General features: G+C 44.0%; 1 protein-coding gene across 3 annotated transcripts in view; it reads right to left on the bottom strand.

Annotated features, from left to right (window-relative positions):
• Nucleotides 1-18,553, bottom strand: part of LOC139821681 (kin of IRRE-like protein 1) — a 347,436-nt gene that overhangs the window by 254,258 nt on the left and 74,625 nt on the right. The gene's annotated exons all lie outside the window — the stretch shown is intronic.

An 18,553-nucleotide genomic window follows, 5' to 3' on the forward strand; every position in this document is an offset into this window, starting at 1 on the left:
TTTCCTATACCCTTGTCAGTCGTCTACATTAAAACTGATTCTGCATAACAGTTGCAGCAATACAAATAAAATTAGATATTTTGTCTGCATTGCTAATTTATAGATAAACCTTTTTTTATTTTACAGACTGTTTTATTTAACGAGATTTCCTTTCACTGTAACATAATAACAAAGACAAGTTGACAGCGTTATGACAAATCAGTTGTGAAAGTCTTGTAAAATAGCCAATTATATATGTCAATTACATGTCATTTGTACAGAACTTAAACTCGAATTCATGACACAACTGTTTCTATTCTAAACATTCGAATATGGAAATTTCACCTAAATTCATACATAAGCTCAAACATAAACTATTATCTAAAATCTAAACAGTTAAGTTAAATCAGTCCATTCGACCAAGCTGCATACTAATTAGGCTAGTAAAACGATCGAAAATTATTACTTAATTTAACCGTCGACGAAATTGAAGTCACTCCGCTCGTCTTCGCGAACGGCTTCTATATGGCGCCGCAAAAGAATATGCCAGCCATCTCAAAAGATCCACTTACGATATCTTACGTCTCAATTATTAAGATGGAAAGAGGATAAAACGAGAGAATGCATCTTGGAAAAAGTCATGGCGGCGGAGTAGAGCTGCACGGATGGGAGGCCGTGAGGACTCACAGAAGCTGGAAGCCTGGAGAGAGCTGGGCACTCGACCTCCTTAGACTTGCGTGCTTACACGAGAGCGATTTCGCGACCCTTCGCTTGACCTCAGTAGCTATTCATCCATCTGAACCTTTCCAGATCGAACGCGCTTGCCTCCAGAGTGCATTAAATCCGAGCGCCCGATGAACCGCTCGGAAAAAGATCTATCTACATAATCGAGCTGCTATTCGGGAGAGATAATTGACCAATTCGAATATCGAGAACACCTCCCTACCGAATTACGTTAATGCAATTATTCTGAAGTGTCCCTAAATAAAATTTAATTTAAATAGACCTCGAGAGCGGGTTAAAAATATCTTTACATTTGAGAAAAACGTAAAACGAGCTCGCTAAACTAATTGTAAGCTAGCGCTTTAGTCAACGTGGGCATCGGCTGGTTCAGCCGATTCTTTGTTCCGATAATGTGAGTAACCTACTTGTACCCATTCACCTAACATTCCGTATATTCTTCGAGGATCTATTGTGCACGTTATTTGCGAGTACTGCACACCGTAGATTGATATTGTAACGAGTGTCCTTGAATTTCATCATGTCGTGATGCAGAGAGCGTGTTCACGCCTTCGGCGAGAGAATGTCAGATCAGGTCACTTGAACGCATCCGGAATAGCATGTTCGTATCTGATATAGAGCACGAAATGTAGCGTAAGTAGCGCAACTGGTTATGCACTGGCTAATGCCTTCCAGGCATTGTTTCTTACGAAATCCTCGCCTTTCCCAGGCTTCTATGATTCTAAATGTTCCAACGAGAACATTATGTTCGCTCAGAGCGTCGTATAAAATCCGCTGGAAAATTGAATAATTGCTGTAATCCGTTAAATCAATCAGTTTGCGAAGTTCGAATCGTTTACCATCGATCAACGTAACGTAACGGTATACGTCGCAAAGAATTAATCCCGAGTCGAAGCATTTGAAGCCCGAGATGGTCTGCGAGCGTTTTTCTGGCTCCACATCCATCCGGATATCGCTTTTATATGTAATACGTTCCGAATCGCGCAGAATCTGTGATCTCAAATATTCCACCTGTTGTCAATGATCGTCAGTTTTGTCGTTATTACGAATGCGAGAGAAGATAAAAGGTCACTTATGCATCATTTACGCACAACCGAAATTCTAAAACATTCGCGGTCTTCAGACTGAAATTGCAACTTCTGTCGTGCTTCTCGCCGTTATGTGAAACGAATAAAAAGTTTGCTCGAGGAATTCTCACCGAGGGAGTTTATCTGCTTCACTTGCACCGGCCGACACTCGCGGGAAAAGACCCCGGTGACAAATATGGCGAGGAGGAGAAAAGGACATTTGACTATTCATGTTTTCGACGGACGCTTGACGCTTGAGAGTCACTGACGGACTGCGGCGGCATCGCGGCAGCGTGTAGACACCGTTACATATACAAGTCAGCGGGTCCGCGAGCAGATGATGAGATAAACAAATTATAAATAAAACATCGAACACCCTTCCTCGTGCGAGCGGAGAGAACACGTAGGAAGCTAGGCGCACCGCTATACATCCGCGCACATAACTGTACGCGCCATCTCGTCCTCTTCATCCTCTTCGTCCTCTTCGCCGTCGCACTCGTTGTCGTTGTCGTTGTGCCAGGACCGTAACGACTGCTTTGAATTTCATGAGGGTGCGAATGAATTCATGGTGGGATGGCGGCGGGCGGTGGATGGCGGATGGCGGTTGGCCTCGGAGACTCGGCGACTTCAAACGCCTCCCGTGACCTCCCGAGCGCGAGAGCCACGCGCTTCACAAAAGTCGAGGAAGCAATTCTCGTAATACTAACTGCCGCTCGTTTTATGCCCAGTATAATTCCTTAGGCCGATGACTCATGGCGGTCTCGCCAAGTCACGAGCGATTTTTCAGGGTCTCCATAAACGTCACGGCATCTTTCGACGTTTTGAAATGCACGATACGTTGCGAGATGTAAAACGCGAGAAAAGAAGAAACCGTAAAATATATTGCCGATTGGTATAATACCTTCTCTTCTTCATTAAATAACATTATGAATCGATGTCTGTTTCCAAGATTCCAGTCGTGAAACCACAGGCAGGAATTCCGTAATGTATTTATGGAGACACTTAAGAGGACAGCACGAAACTCCAGCCCATTATGAGGTAAAGCCTTTATGAATTATGTAATCCATTAAATTGCGAAATATCGGACTGATAAAGCAGGTGCGGTCACGGGTATTTCCGAAAATTATGCCCCAATTCCTCCACGAGAGACAGAGAGAGAGAGAGAAGCGAATCCGATTATACCGGGTGAGCCCTTCGCGCCCAGCGTAATGAAATCTCCGTTGCCTCGTTAGATAGTAACACCGGTCGCTTTGACGCAGAAATTTATAATTCCTCGTGCCGTTAATGCGGCATTAGTGCGGAGTGATAAAATTACGCGAGGCCCAGGTGACAAACAAATAACTACATTAACCTTGGTGCTCAGCATTTCTGCTCTAATTAGAACGTAAGCATGTGCGAACCGTTTAACATCTAAAAAAGCCACTCGTAAATATCCGCCACCGAAAATGGAAGTAACAAGACTAAGGATTCTTGATGTATTCCGAGTTTAGGTATATTCCGTAAGCTGTTGGTTTGCAAGTCAATGTTTTACCCTCTCTTTACCATATCGGTTGTCGATTTTCGATTACGTATCTCTAATAACCTTCTAACAAGCTATCTGTAGCAAATCAGAGCGTGTTGAAACAAACATTTTCGATATCATTTTCGGTATTATTCGTTGTATAACGTTTTATCGTTCGAGCAAAGGCCGAGATAAGATCCTCGACAATCTACGAACCCTCGTTGTTACGAGGTCGGCAGCAAACGAGCGGAATCGTTAATATTTGACCTCGTGGATTACCCGACAAATCCAGGGTGGTAACTGTGTCGGCAGGATGAGATACGGAAGGGGACCAATCGCATTCCGCGAACTAAGCTACGTAGGCTTAGAGCCCGTAGCTCAACGTACCGCCGCGCCGGCGCCGCGGGTAAAATATTTTGCTGGTTGCCTCGTTATTTATCCTGCCGGAGAAAGTTGTCGGTGTCGTCGGTAGTTGTCGTAATAAATGTCCCACCCCCGAGAGCGGACTTGGCTCGCGCGGGGCGATGTCGTTACACAAGTTGGCCCGTCGTCGGAGCCGGGCCGGTTTTGCCCTACTTTTTGCACGGCATGCAGCCACGATCGTGTCAGGGACAATGTACAAAGCGTCTAACGCCAGAAAATAAGATACGAAGAGGAGAGATAGAGAGCGGTCGCTCGCGTCTCCCACTTCCCGAGGACATCTAGTTGAAGTGCATTTTCTGCAAGGCAACGGATAAAATCGATGGACAATTCTATTTTCGCAAGACGCGCTGAAAGATCATAAAAATTACAAAAATATAAAGATAATTTAAAGATATTTATAGTAAATGTCTATTTCAATAGCATTTAAACAATTGATTGAAATTATACTTCCGCTTTATTAATAATTTCTTATATCCGCGATGAAATATGCAATGTATAACTCTGTTATATAACTCGAGCTGATTTCGACTGAAAGACGCTATTCCGCGGGATAGTTTTCGGGCGATCAATATCGTGATCCCGTCTCGACCTCGAGATAATGAGGTGCAAGAAAATGGAGTGAAACGGAACGTGGCACGTGCACGTGGTTTACCGCAACGATCAATTAACGCAATTAATTCAACGGCCACTCGTCTGCGGAAGCGCGTTATTAAATTTGGAATAGTCACGATTACGTTATGTAACGGTACACACAAGAAGATGGGTTCGTTATATTCAGATCTCGTTATATACTCCCTCCGCAAACGGAGTCGTCGCGTCGCTTCAGTCGCTTGTATAAGGTGATCCAATTAGAGTGACGTTTAAATAAATTTCTATATTGATAGCCACTCACTTGGCTGTTGTTATGTCTACCTCTCGAATAAATTAGCAAAAATCAACTCGGTTCCTCGGCGGGAAACCGTAACACCATTAATTTCGGATCATCGTGAACCCTCGGGCGATATCAATCGCTTATCAAGTGCACGTCAGCGGTTCGGTTTCGGGAGCTTTTGCGGAACGAGACCGATGGTTTTTTTTTGTGATTAATCGATCGATGCTTGCTTATCGCTGATTCATTATGGCATTGATGTAACATCATCATTTTCAAGTGGCTCGTATCGCATTATCGTATTATCATGACGAAGTTAATGTTGGCGAATTTGGAAATGCTGATACCTGCGATATGTTGCGGTCAAATTTTGCGGATAGAAAACATGACGCGTGCGTTGCGAAAGCACGTTAATAACCGCCCGCGCCCCGTAATTGACTTATGTGAATACAAACGGAATAATTGGCATCTGAAATATTTTATAGACAGAAAGCTCAGCAATGTCATCCAAAAGCGTTTTCAATATTTGCGAAATATGATTCCTCGTTCCATTTACATTCTTCGAGTGATATAAAATCGCGCGAAATGTCACGCACCATCGTTCAAACTGTTTCAGCTGTTGAAATATAAGTAATATCTCGTGCGCGTTATATTCGTCACAAGGTTAATCGCATGTGCCGTAAAAAGTTCAACGTTTTTTCACAGAGCCGTTTTCCAATTCCATGCCATGGGCGTGGGGATGAAGAATCGAAAAGCGGATGAAGGGGCAATTCGTATAGGGCTTTTTTCGGCGGTAACGTCATGTCCGGTTCGGTACGCGCGGCCGATGCAGTAGCTGAAGAGCGCTCGTACGAGCGCGAAAGGGGTAGGTAGTTTCCGAGGGTAACTCGGGGAAATTCACGTTCGGCCGGAACACGCGGGGTAATGATTGTATCGCCCTATTATCGGAAGGGAGTCATAGTGTTCTCCGAGCGATACGAGCAGCCCGATCCTATTTCACTCCCGAGTGAGCGCACGCACGGGGACGGGAGTGTTGTTAACCAATCCGATGGAAAGCTCGAACTTGGTACTTCAACTCCCCCTTTTCTCCCTCTCTACTTCTCTTTCTCTCTTTCTCATACACTTTTTTGCTCATTTTCCGAATTTTTATGCGTCTCTCGTGGGCCTTTTACCGGACGTTCATTTCCGTCCCGCACGATTCATGATTTCGTCCATATAAATGGCTATGCACCGATCGCGATAAATTACGATAATAAATACGTAGTAAAAACGACGTCAGAATCGCCCTGGGCAGGCTTAGCTTTACCAAAATTTAGGGAATCATGGGGTGAGCAGGAAGATAAGTGGGACGCGATGCGCATCGATTTGCGGCTTTGCTTCCATGGACGAGCGTTGCCGGCTTTCTCATTATAGCATTCGCGCTTGATAGCGCCGTATTATATTTAGGATAACTGCATTCCCACGTGCCAAGACATGGTCGACGACAAAATGACGTGACGAGAGTCACCAACGTTCGCCAATCCGCGCGACGTTTCAAGCGTCGAGTCGTACTACTGAAATCCGACAAACGACGCAACCGCCGCGCCGTTTAGCGAGATATTATTTGGCCGTTTCTATTTTCACACACAGTGTGAACGCACGCGTGTCGGTGTCGACCAGTCCGTTTGAAATCGTGCGCAAAGTTTTCTACGCTTCCATTTTTTTTTCCACGCACCATTTTGTCGCAAACTCCACCGGTGACGGCAAACGATCGATCGGATCGACGCGACGGCGCAGTGTTTTTATTTTAAAAAGTCACGATTCAAAATGTTCTCAACTATCAGCCTCTGTTTCTCTCACAACGCCACATGGTCCCGATTTGGACTATAAAGCTTGAAGCTTTAATTCATTGCTAGGGGTAAATATTTCGTAAACGATATCACTGTTGAGGAAATCGCAGATATCACAATGCATTCGTATGATAATCACATCCAGCGAGCAGCTCGACGAAAACGTTGTTTCTTCACTCGCGCAATATTCATGATTCCAATAATAATAAAAACGCTTGAAATCATTAAAAGCTCAAAACCAACATCTGTGTATGATAAAAAAAAATTCCGGTAGGCATAAATCATGGCGAACGAACGACGCATGCAATCGCGCGAATCGATCGGACTGCCGCGTTGTACCTCATCGTTTTCTTCGCCGAGAGGCGATGATATAGCATCTTTTTTTTCAATTAGCTCCCGCGACGGATTATACAGAGAGGAAGGGCGGCGCGAGAGTGGGTGAAGAGGGTTAAAAGTGCCGAGGACGCCGTTGTTATGTCTTCCACATCGGAATTACGTCCGTTGCAAATCGGAAATGTAATTCGATCGCTAGCAAATGCAAAGTGAATGACGAACCCTCGACCAAAAGCAATCTTGTTTTTCTTCTCAAGACATTGGATAGGATCAAGCGAAGCTTCATAAGCCGTAATGGCGTGAAGTGCTGCGATAATTATTAACTGATATTAATGAATTGCCTCCCGATTGCGGCATATGTGTGTTAGTGCGTGTGTAATGTAACGAGCCCTAAACGCACTGAACGCTCAGCCGGGCTCGCGTGTCTCGGAAATTATGACTGCTACAATTACCGATGGTAGATTAACAAAGTTGATAGACGTATCGTGTACGTAAATTATATTGTGAATAGTACTTTTCAAGTCGAACGCGATTATTCCCGCGGCTTACGTCACAAGAAATATCCGTCTAAGTATCGCATAGAAAAACGTTATCCATGATAGATACCGACGTGATGCGATTCGAAAGATTACGCGGCGCGACAATGACGAAGGAATGACAGGCGAAACGTACGAGTCAATGTAAAGCCAACGTAATATTACGTAGCTCGCGGCTCGATAATCTGCATCAAACAGCAACGTTCGGCGAATAAGCCTCTCGCGGGGCTTAATTCACTGCCTTGGTACAATCACGTTCACCAGCTTACGAATAGCCGTTCTGCGCACGTGCGCGAATAAACATTCTGCATATATGCAAACGTGAGCTACGGAATAAAGCGGGATAATACGGAAACTGATTGCGCTCTCTTGAGTGGCCAGTGGCCACGCCGGCGACGATATTGAACTGAGCTGGGGGGGAGGAGGCGTTCCTCTTTGACGGATTATCGAAAATCGATCTGGCCGATACTCAATTAACCTACAAGTCATTACCGGACGTAATTATGCCGATACTGATCCCGGGATCTGTTTAAATTGATAATAATAATGATAACATCGGAGCATGCTCGTATTTGCAATCCCGCGAGCGAACACGCCTCTCGCGTCAGCGAGGTATTGCAATCTCGTTCGTCGACTCGTTTGTCGGCTGGAAAACATATTTTTTTTTTTTAATCTGCCACACGCGTACATAAGCCAAAGCCTATGCGATCAGCAAATTTCTCTTTAACCGGGGGAAAAAACCTGCGGAAGCTCGCAATAACGCGCGCGGTTTCTGACAGCGGTGGCCAACGTGCTCTTTCACATCGAGCATTTTGCAGTTCAAATAGTTCAATTCCACGCGAAATTGCTAACGATCTTGATACGCCGGACAGGATTCCCGCTTCGCATTTGTCCTGGCTTTACATCGATACGACAATCTCCGACAAAAACTAATCTCCAAATTAAGTATTTAATGCGGGGCTAGAGTAAACAGAGATCACAGCCAAACGAGGAAGATAACATTGTTAAAAAGAAACGTATAAAATAAATCCAGAAAATAGTAGGATACCCTTTAAAACTTTAAATATCTTTAATGCATTTGTATCTCGTCTCGAGAGGAAAGGTTGATTAATTGTTGTAAGCATTCTACCAATGTTGCTCAATATCGATCTTTTTTACTCTTGAATCTCTCTCTTCCTCTCTCTGTCCGACAAGTATTATTAATCCTTTGAACTCGCTATCAATCACGAGCTTTCGTTGTTCGATGAAACTTTGACGATAACGCGGATTATAGCTGCAAAACCGCACGTGCTGTACGGTGAAAAATACACAAAATCTCGCGCCAGTCAATTTTATGGGCTGCTGACGTTTTATTGGACGTGCATATATACCCCGGCAAAACCTTGCCAGCGGAGCGGTTATTATAGTCATACATAATTGGACTAATTAAACGGCCCGGCCCGGAACTGAAAGGAACGGTATTGCTTTCGAGCTACTTAACTTCCAGCGATGAAAGCTGCTACAAACGACTTACTTTTCTCACACCTCGCGTATAAAAATGTCTCTAAAATAGAGGAGATATTGCTACGGCAATTTTATGATCTTGAAAGATGTACATTAAGAATTTAGGACTTTACTTAACTTACAAGAAATGTATCAAAATTATATTGAAAAGTCCTCCTTTGTTCGTGGCTCGTGTCGAATTAATATTAAGCGAATTTATAAAAGATATATCGAAGATAGCACGAATTCCAACTATGAATCACGAAATGTTTTGTCTCTCCGTACGAGGCATACATCATAAAAAGTGCCGGATCGCTAGATTCCTTGAATAATTATCGCTAGCCCCCTATTCTTCTTTCGCGTCGCAGCGCGAGAGACAACCGGTGACACCGATCGCGCACAGAACGAATGTGCAAATATTGTCGCGCTCCGTAAATCGCAAAAACAACGGCGCTCGTCAAGCGGAGGATTTATGCGCGGTGGTTCCGTCGCAACGGCCCAAACCCTCGTTGCCCCCCGCACTCGCTCCTCTTGTTCCCCGTTCTCTACCGCTTTAACCCCGCCGTGACCGTCTCTCCGTCCGTCCATCCCGGCCCGTATCCGCTTCCGGTTTCACGTAGGCGCACACATGTGCGAGACCCGCCGCGCGCCGCGTCTCGCTTTCCTCCCGTAATTCCCTTCCAACCCCGTTATCTTTTTTTCTATTTTTCTTTTCTCTCCCGCGGGACACGCCCAAGGGGAAGGAGGGACAGGAAGCTTCCAATCCGTGTACTCGCGCCTTCGCCGCGTACATGAGCCGGCATTAAGCTACAATTTCGCAGTACCGGCGAAGACAAATAGAAAAAGAAAGGGAAAAAAGAAGAAAGGTGCGATTCCGCTCGAGTAAATATGTGGGATGTGGCGTCGCGGCGCGGCGCGGCGTTGGTTCGCGCATTAATGCCCCCTTTGCCGTACCGCGAGATTCCGCCACGTCGGAATGATTCTCTTCGATTCTACCCGCGTCGGTCGGTTATTCCGCCCTACTTTCCGAAAAGTGGAATTCAGCCGATCGGCGCGCGCCGATTCACGCGATGGAATTACCGATCAGGCACCAGGTTTCAGTATCCTCGGATGCGGATTTAGTTACGGTGAAATGCTTTCGGAGGATACTGCGAAGCTCAAGTCGGCCAATCGCTATTCGACGTCGTCGCAATCAATGCGCGAGCAATAAGCCGATGAATTCTAAATATTATCTGAATATTTCTTTCTTCTTTTCAGTTTCTTTTTTCATAACGATACGCGCTTGGTAAATCTGAATTTATATCACCACAACTATTATTTAGTATCTTATTGCGTAGCAGTTATTTATCATTTCCTTCTCCTTCCCCCGGCCGTTTCGTTGCGTAGTTATGATTTATTAACGTCATTATTTTGGATTATCTTAGTGTACAACTATTACTGTTTAAACGAACTGCAAATGGTCGAAAGTTTAAAGCAAATTTACAGTCGAGCTGGCACTGTCGCTAAATGGACGCGACCGCGATAAAAGGGCGCGGCTATTATAACGAAAGTCTTCGAAAAGCAGATTACCACCGCGCAGAGGTTCTTTCAGCCAAGCACTTTTACGAATTGTGTCGCTCATTTAATTTCAGCGTCGCTTTAGGTGCAGATTCCCACGTAGGAGGTTGGAGGCCCCTTTCAGGAGGATCCCCGAAGGCCCCTGGTACGGTACGACGGAGTACAGTTACGCTTTATTTATTTTGCCAACATTTTATCCCCGAGTTCCTCCGGGACTCGAAGGGACTCGTCCTACCGTTTTTCGATCTGGAGTTAGGGGCCGAACCGTCGTCCTCGTTCGACAAATCTGCGCCGTTAGGGGCGCGACAATTGTTTCTCGGGGCTACCACCCTCGAACGAAGGTGGTCCCTCTTCCCGTCTATCGATACCCATTTCTGGCGTCCTTTTTACCGCTCGCTGCCGAAGACATAGCCTCTCGTTTTGTATTTTTCTTGCTGGCCGAACGCGAACGACGCCGCGACGGTCGGCGGAAGCGGATAATCGCGTTCCCAAACCTACGAATCGCCCTTCGATCCTTCGGTAAGCTTAAATCTACAGCTTTGACACTATGCTAGATAAAATTTTCAAGACATATATGGAAATATTTATATTTTGCAAAATTGTTGGAATTATTTTTGAATAATTCAGAAGTAAATTCTGCAATGTTGTAAGAGAAATCGTCTGCCTTCATCGTCTTTCAACAAGGATCTCTTGTATCAGTAATCACATTTGTTATAACGACGCAAATTGTTAAATAGCTAAGTAGTGTAAGTAGAAAAAAAAGAACAAGCGCGGCATAATAATACCTGTAAGCACAAAGAAGGGAGAGGAAGTTTTCGCAAAGTTCTATCGCAAAAAGGCACTTTATGAAATTTTTTTCTCACCTACACGAGCTGCTTCGCTAATTGTGTTTCTTCAGCTATTTATAGCAATAATTAATTAGGAACCGCGTTGAACGAGACTAGAGCTCTCTGGCTTATGCCTTTTTCTTGCGAGCCATTACCGCGAGCATCCTTTTTACGTCCATTATACAGCCATAATAAAGATGATTTATTATTATTACCTCCTTTATTTTTGTCGTACTCACTTTGCACCGCCGATGAGACGCCGTTAGGGGGTTAACTCTCGCGAGGTTGCGCGCGCGTAAATATTCACGATAAATTTTCAAGCCGCGGTTATCTTCAAGTGTATCAACAAGAGTATATTCAACCTATAACACCGTTGTCCCCCCCTTCGGTGTCGTATCTCATCTCCTCGATTAATAACTTTTATCGTCGCGCAACATTTCCAGAACAATCCTATCGCAAAACGACATTCAATTCCAGTTCTTCTGCATGCGTAAGATATCCGCGTGTAAAAAGAGTTCTTCACAGAAACCTGAATTTTCGTAGCAAAGCCGCGGATTAAAGTTAATCAGATTTCGCAGTCGTGTCACGATATCGACAATAATCAGCGCAGACGGCACGCACGAAAATCAACGTACGCACGTCTCGCCGGAACTACGGCATAATGAAAGACTCGCTGTCGAAATTGAGACGCGACAGTTAACCGCGTTATCTAGTAGCAGCTTGCTCGATTGGTGAATCCGTGATAGCGGCCGACGCTTGTAGTGGTAGTGATGATGACGGTAACGACGATCCGGTGATACCGGTAGCGTTCCGTAGTGGTGGTATGGCTGGTCGAGATGGTGGTGAACGCAGGTGGTGAGGGAAGGTGCGAGGGGGTGGATGAGCTAGTGACTGGGGTTGCTATCTCATGTCAGTACGATGTTGGGAGCAATGGCGTCCCTTCAGGTAAGCGTGCTACTAGCTACACCGGAGGCAAGGGTGGATTTAACAAGCGATGTTATCTGCCCAGATGAATGCCAGTCGCCCCTTGCCCCCTTCGGCCACCATCCCTTGACTCTGATCGTATCGCGCCACATTGCCTGCTTCGTCACGAATCTCACGAAACGGTCGAGTCTCGCCTCAAGAATCTTTAAGAAGTCATTCGACAATAATCATTCTGTATAATACTGTTGAAATACTTTCACGGAGCTGTTGATACAATTATTGATTAATATAAAATTTAAGTTGGCCGTCGGTGAAACTTGTAAAGTCCTGTCAGTAAAGCCACAATAATTATATTTTCGTGCACGATAATTTCACAAAAAGTCCTTATGAATTCATCTGCAAATTTTACAATCTCGCTCTCACTTATTTCGAACAATAATGAAATTGGCATTAAACTTTTACTTTTAAGTTACTCCAATTTATATAGTTCCAAAGTATCGAGAAAGCTCGTGAACTGAGTGAAAAAGTCGCGCGGAAAATTAAAGTAGCATTTATAATGAAAATTAGAATCTCTTTGGATGGGCGCTCTTACGGAAGGTAAATTTTCAAACGATAAAACTTTTACGATGCAATTCGTATTTAGAACAAATGCTGAAAAAGCATTTAGTGATACTTTTTTCTGCAAGAACCCGCGAAGGTTCATTAGCGATATTAAGACGTTTCGGCGAATACCCGATTGGAGAGCTTCCAGAATTCAAACGAATTGCCCGGGAGGCGGCATAAGAACGAAGGAGAGCGAATCGCGAGATTTATTGAGACAGGCGCGAGAAATCCCCCCGAAATTACGAGCGCGGCTAGCGGACGAGCAATCTCGTCCAACAATAAAATTTTCGAGTAAGGCAGCGCGAGTTGCTCGAATTTTTCAAAGCAACTTACGGAGGAACGCCGTGCTATCGTGCCCGTAAAGAGGAATGAAACTGCGTCAAGTATTTCACCATAAAAGTTTCGGAAATACGTGTACAATAATGTCACTTTAGAGAAAAAAAATCAGAAAAGAGAGAAAAGAACGAACCGAATAACGTGTTAATGTTCGCCGTCGCGTTTACTTCAAGCCCTCCTTTTTTAAGGACATTAATCATCGTCTCCGGTAAATGTTCTTTGCGTTGTTAATGTTTCGCGTTAACTCCCTCCCCTTGGGTAACTAACAAACGTAACCGTGGTCCGTATCTCGGTCTCCGCGGAACATTGAAATAAAACTACCGGCCTACTCCTTCCCCCTCATTTTTCCCCAGTCATATACGAATAACGCAAATTTCTCACCTGGCGTACACCATTGCGACGTTAACCAGGTCCCATTAATCTCGACACCCCCCTCCCTCCGAAGTTTCTCGTTTAATACGCGGTGCCCGACCCTCCGTCCAGACCCTTCCACCCCTCTACCCCTCTTATCTTTCCCCTTGCCTTCCTTTCCGCCCAAGGATGAAGACCAGGGTGGTAATTAAAGCGTGAATAAATAAAAGGCAGACGCGTAAATCCCGCGACATGAAAAAGTAGTGTGTGTGTGTGAGAAAGAGAGAGAAGGGGGAGAGAGAGGGGAGCGCGGAGATGGAGAGTTGCGAAAACAATAAACCTGCGTCTGTTTATGAGCTCTTCGAGATCTTAATCGTCCACTCCACTATAGGAGGCCGATTCCCCGGCGAATCGTGTGCCAGCAGTGCCAGCACGCCAGAGCGGAAGTACGAGCGGAGATCGCTCGACTCTGAAGTTACATCGTTTTTGAAATAATAAGCTAGTCCGTTTCGCGAATTTCGTGAGAAACGTACAAACATTTGCTCGAACTTTGCGGTTTGCCGCGATGCTGGATATATGTCAGTTGTGGAACTTGCGGATCATGAAGTTTCCCGCGTACGCAGAGAAGTTACTGTATGTCTCATTCCGCATAAAATGTCTGTCACGGAACTTTGTGAAGAAATGTTCAGGAAACCTTCCGCGAAGATATCCGCATCGAGATCCATATCGTACGTTCACGTCTATATCACGGAGGAAAACTCATATCATAACTTGCGCAAACATTGAAGAATCGAACGCCGGAAAAATGCTCCAAGAAAAATGGACGCAACGATTGTTACCCTTTACTTTCTGGAATAATATATTAAAATTACTTGGGATCGCCTCGGCTAAAAAGAGAGTCCCGTTCTCCCGGATTTGTACGCTCGGGATACGTCCCGATTCGTCTTCGTTGAGTCCCGCTCGGATAAGGGGGTGGGATCGGGAATCCGCAGGGGTAATTGATTCCTTCCGACTTGGCGGTAGATCCAATCAGGATCATTGGGAAAGTTAATCGAGTGGAAGGAAGCGCGCGATTTCCTCCCCCGCGCGCGCGCGCGCACATCTTCCGGAGCGTATCTGCGCCGCGCCGTTTGCGTCGCGATTTATTCGCATTCGCAACGACACGCACCATTCTTTCATACCACGCCTCCTAAGAATTCATTATCGTACCGCGATATTACCGCCATTCGTTACTCCGTCAGGAATGATTCGGTTCGGGAAACCGCGCGGGCGCGTAATATGATTTCCAGAAATAAGTATGGAGATTCGACGAGCGGACACGATGCAACAGTAGATTTCGATAGCGATGCAATCGACGTGCACTCGAGAGAATATCGGAGAATCAATGACAAATTAAAGATCCCGTTAAATCGCGTGTGAAACTAGAAGGATTAGATTTTTGTATTTTCAGCTTTAACCGAGCGGATTTGTTCACGACTTTCCACTTGCTCGTATACATAATTAAACATTTTCCGCTTGCAATATACATATAATTGTTGGAGCAAGAGATGATTTAATGAAGATCAATATTCCAGTTTTACCAATCGTGCCATTCTATGTGCTTAATAATAATGTTTGTTTGTCGCGCGGTAAACGATCATACATCATAAATCATCGTATAGAATATGTTTCAATCCTCGAATACCGCGGTATGACAAAACATGGAGTATCTTATTCCGAGTATTTAATAATTGTAGTAATACGCACAATCAGTTTCACAAATTAATATAATTGATATTCCATATACCTCTTGCATTTCATTCCATCGCTTATCCCAGATGTCTAGAAATTGGATTGACGTTTTAAAAAGAGAAACGACGTGACAAGATCAAAACGTGACGAAATGTTCATATAGAATTATAGATGAATAACATGTGTTGTAAATCTGTGTATCTCTATAATATTGTCTCCTATAGATAATTTAAAAAACTTACTATTTCGATAAAAATGCTCAAGCGTGTATACAAATAATAAAATACATTACGCGATTAAATATTTAAGTACTAAATATCTTGATTAAATTTTAGTAAACAATATCGCAACGTATAGCCGTTGTTTTTATTTAATCATAGCAAAATACAATATACAACAACCATCGAACGTCGGCGCCGTATTTATTCACTAGAAAAAGCGAGGGAGGGCTGTAAAGTAATAAAGACTTGATTTACGGAGATATTAAAATCGCAACGAACGCTCCGGGAATTTAGAAGAAAAATGCGTTTAAGAATTTCGAAGCAGATTCCTCGTCGCACGTCGCGAGCGCCGATGTCTCTAAATTGCTATGAGGCATCCCGTTATACGCATCTAGAGGACATAAATTACAATGTAGGTTTACTGCGAGGGGATGAAGGAATGGGGCCTAATGATTAAGGCGCACATAGTTAGCGCGCGGTTGGTCGATTATCGAAACGGCATTTGTATCCGCTTTCGAGTAGCTGGAGACTACCGTAAGATATTGGGCGATTCACTTACTCTCATGAATATGTATCTACGTGGCAGTCTCTACTCTTCCGCTCTCGACAGTCATTATTCTTAATAACTGCCATTACGGCCGACCATGCCGCAAGGATTTTTTAACGCGCGGACGCGAAGAGATGGCGCAAAACGACGACGATAAAATTATACGGCAAACTCGGATTTCAAGAATGAACCCGCCGAAGCGTCGAATCCCCGGGAAGAAAAAAAGTTTCCCATCTTACCGTAAACGTCGCGTAACGAGCAGTAATATCGCGGCGAAGAAGGGAAAAAAAATTGGGGAAGAACGACGGTCGACGTGATGTAGCGTCGTCGACGACTCGTCTCCGCGTTATATCGCGAACGAATTTTCAACGAGCGCGGAAGCAACGGGTACTTTGATCAATTAATATGCGCCTGTATTATTTGCGCGACCGTAATTAGTAATCCAGCGAATTAATTACCGTATGATTATGTAATAATACTGGAAATATATCACTTACACATTATTTCCGCGTTGCTGGATGACGCCGAGGCGCGTGAGCAGCGGCGCGTAATATCACGGAATTATAAAAGATAACCGAGATGATAAATGCGTTCTGACGAAAAAGTGCGTTCTCGTAATTCTTCTTTTTTCACGAGGAACAATGGTAATCATCGCGTCTAACTGGCCTTTTGGCCACGCCGTTTATTATTCATTTACAACGCGAAGCAATCGTTTATCGTATACTTTAAAGTCCAGATATCCGAGCAATAAGGGCCATTCTACAATATGTCGCAAACGATGGCAATTGCTGCTAGTTGAAAAGTGTTTTTTTAACCTTTTTGGCGACGGTAACTGGCAATCGGCAATCAAAAATAACACTTTTCAACTTGCCATCGTTATTTGCGACGTATTATAGAACCGGCTTAATTCGCTTCATTAAAAAATATCAGCCGCGTCGAAACACAAGTATCACAATCGAATAGATCGGTAACATTACACGGTATCGCCCGGCAAGTGTTCCTCGCGTTTTAGTGCCGGCTGTTGGTCCCGGTCGACGCGACGTCGTGGCACGATATTTACGGCTCCGCTTATACCGCACGGCTTATACTAAGTTGCAATTATTGACGCGGTCAGTAAAAACGATCCCACCTAACGAGGCTACGGGGCTAGTAATAGTCGTTCGTCGCAGCCCGTCGTACAGTTAGCGCGAACTATTCCAGGGCACAAAGCACTTGTGCACGCGTGCGGCACAGATAAGAAATTCGCGAAGAACAACTCTCCGTACGCGCTCGACCTGTTAACGGGGTTAATTACCAATGGTCCCTCTCATCGCCGTTCTCTCACCGATAATACTGGGGACGGGATATCGTCCCGTCGCACGTCGTCGTTTCCGACCTGTGTTTTATTTCACGAGACTGCCCGTCCTCCATTTCAACGCGCGACGACATCGGTATAATAATTCATTCAGTATTATAATAATCTATTTTACACTATATACAAAATCTCTCTCTCTCTCTCTCTCTCTCGTACGTGCGCGCGCACGCGCGCGAATGCTTGATAATTTCCGCGTTAATGTATTCAGAATACCCGGCCTGTTATTATGAGGGAATGAATAATGCACCCAATCTGTTATAACGTAGAATCTTAAGGTTCCCTAACATCATAACAGCTCGTTATTGCAATTGGAGGTAACGTAAAAACATGTGCGAGTCGACAAAACCCCGACACCGTCCGTTGCAATTAAAACCGTCGGACGTTTTATGGCTTTATGCTCAAAGATTTATCGTTTTAATTTACAAATGTTTACCATTCGAAAACACGCGACCAACAGAAAATTGTGTGTTGCCCAAAAATGCCAAGTGGAACTTCTTCCTAGATAATTTTTAAAAATACGTGAGTCTGAAAACTTTGGCGCATTAATTGATTGACTTGAAAATATTTGACATAAAAGAAGATAATCTCAGTATTCAAATTCTTTACAGATGTAACTCATACTTATTTTATAAGAGATTTCTATATCTTGCCGATTATATCTATGAACACGAATCGTTAACAATTAAAAAAATTATCTTTGTTATTAAAAGTAACTAACAATAAGTGACTCAACTTTAGCACAATAAAATTTTTTTATTTCAAGATAGAGATAATTTTTAACTCGAAACAATTTTGAATAATACTCTCACTCCGAATCTGTATAACGTTATTGAAAAACCACCATTTCTCGAACAAAAGCTGTACTCTGATCGAGATACGTACTTCGCAGTCAGTACCGTTTTTGTCCGAAAAATGACGGTTTTTTGTTGAATACTAGCTGGAAAAACTAATAAAAACAAAACTGCTGTACAAAGCAGCTTTGTTTCCATTCCACCCTCGCTTTCTTTTCCCTTATATGAATTCATGTACCTGACTCAATTTCAAAAATCTTATAATTATAGTTAAGATTGTAAAAACAATTTCTGACGATCGTTAAATCTCCGGGAAACGACGTTTCAGTGTAAGGAGAGAATTAAAAACTCACGGTTCTCCATCGCATCGCGAAAATTATGAGTGCCGCACGCGCATCGCATTTGAAACATTCACTCATAAGAGTTGGAGCGAGTTGTATGGGAGCTCAATTACTGCTTCTCGTTGCCGATGAGGAAGGAATGAAAATGAAAGGCAACCATTTCGCGCTTCCAAACTAACTAACTTGGGAAAGCAGCGAGCTCGCATAAACG

Source organism: Temnothorax longispinosus, chromosome 11 (genome assembly GCF_030848805.1).
Source record: "Temnothorax longispinosus isolate EJ_2023e chromosome 11, Tlon_JGU_v1, whole genome shotgun sequence".
NCBI lineage: Eukaryota > Metazoa > Arthropoda > Insecta > Hymenoptera > Formicidae > Temnothorax > Temnothorax longispinosus.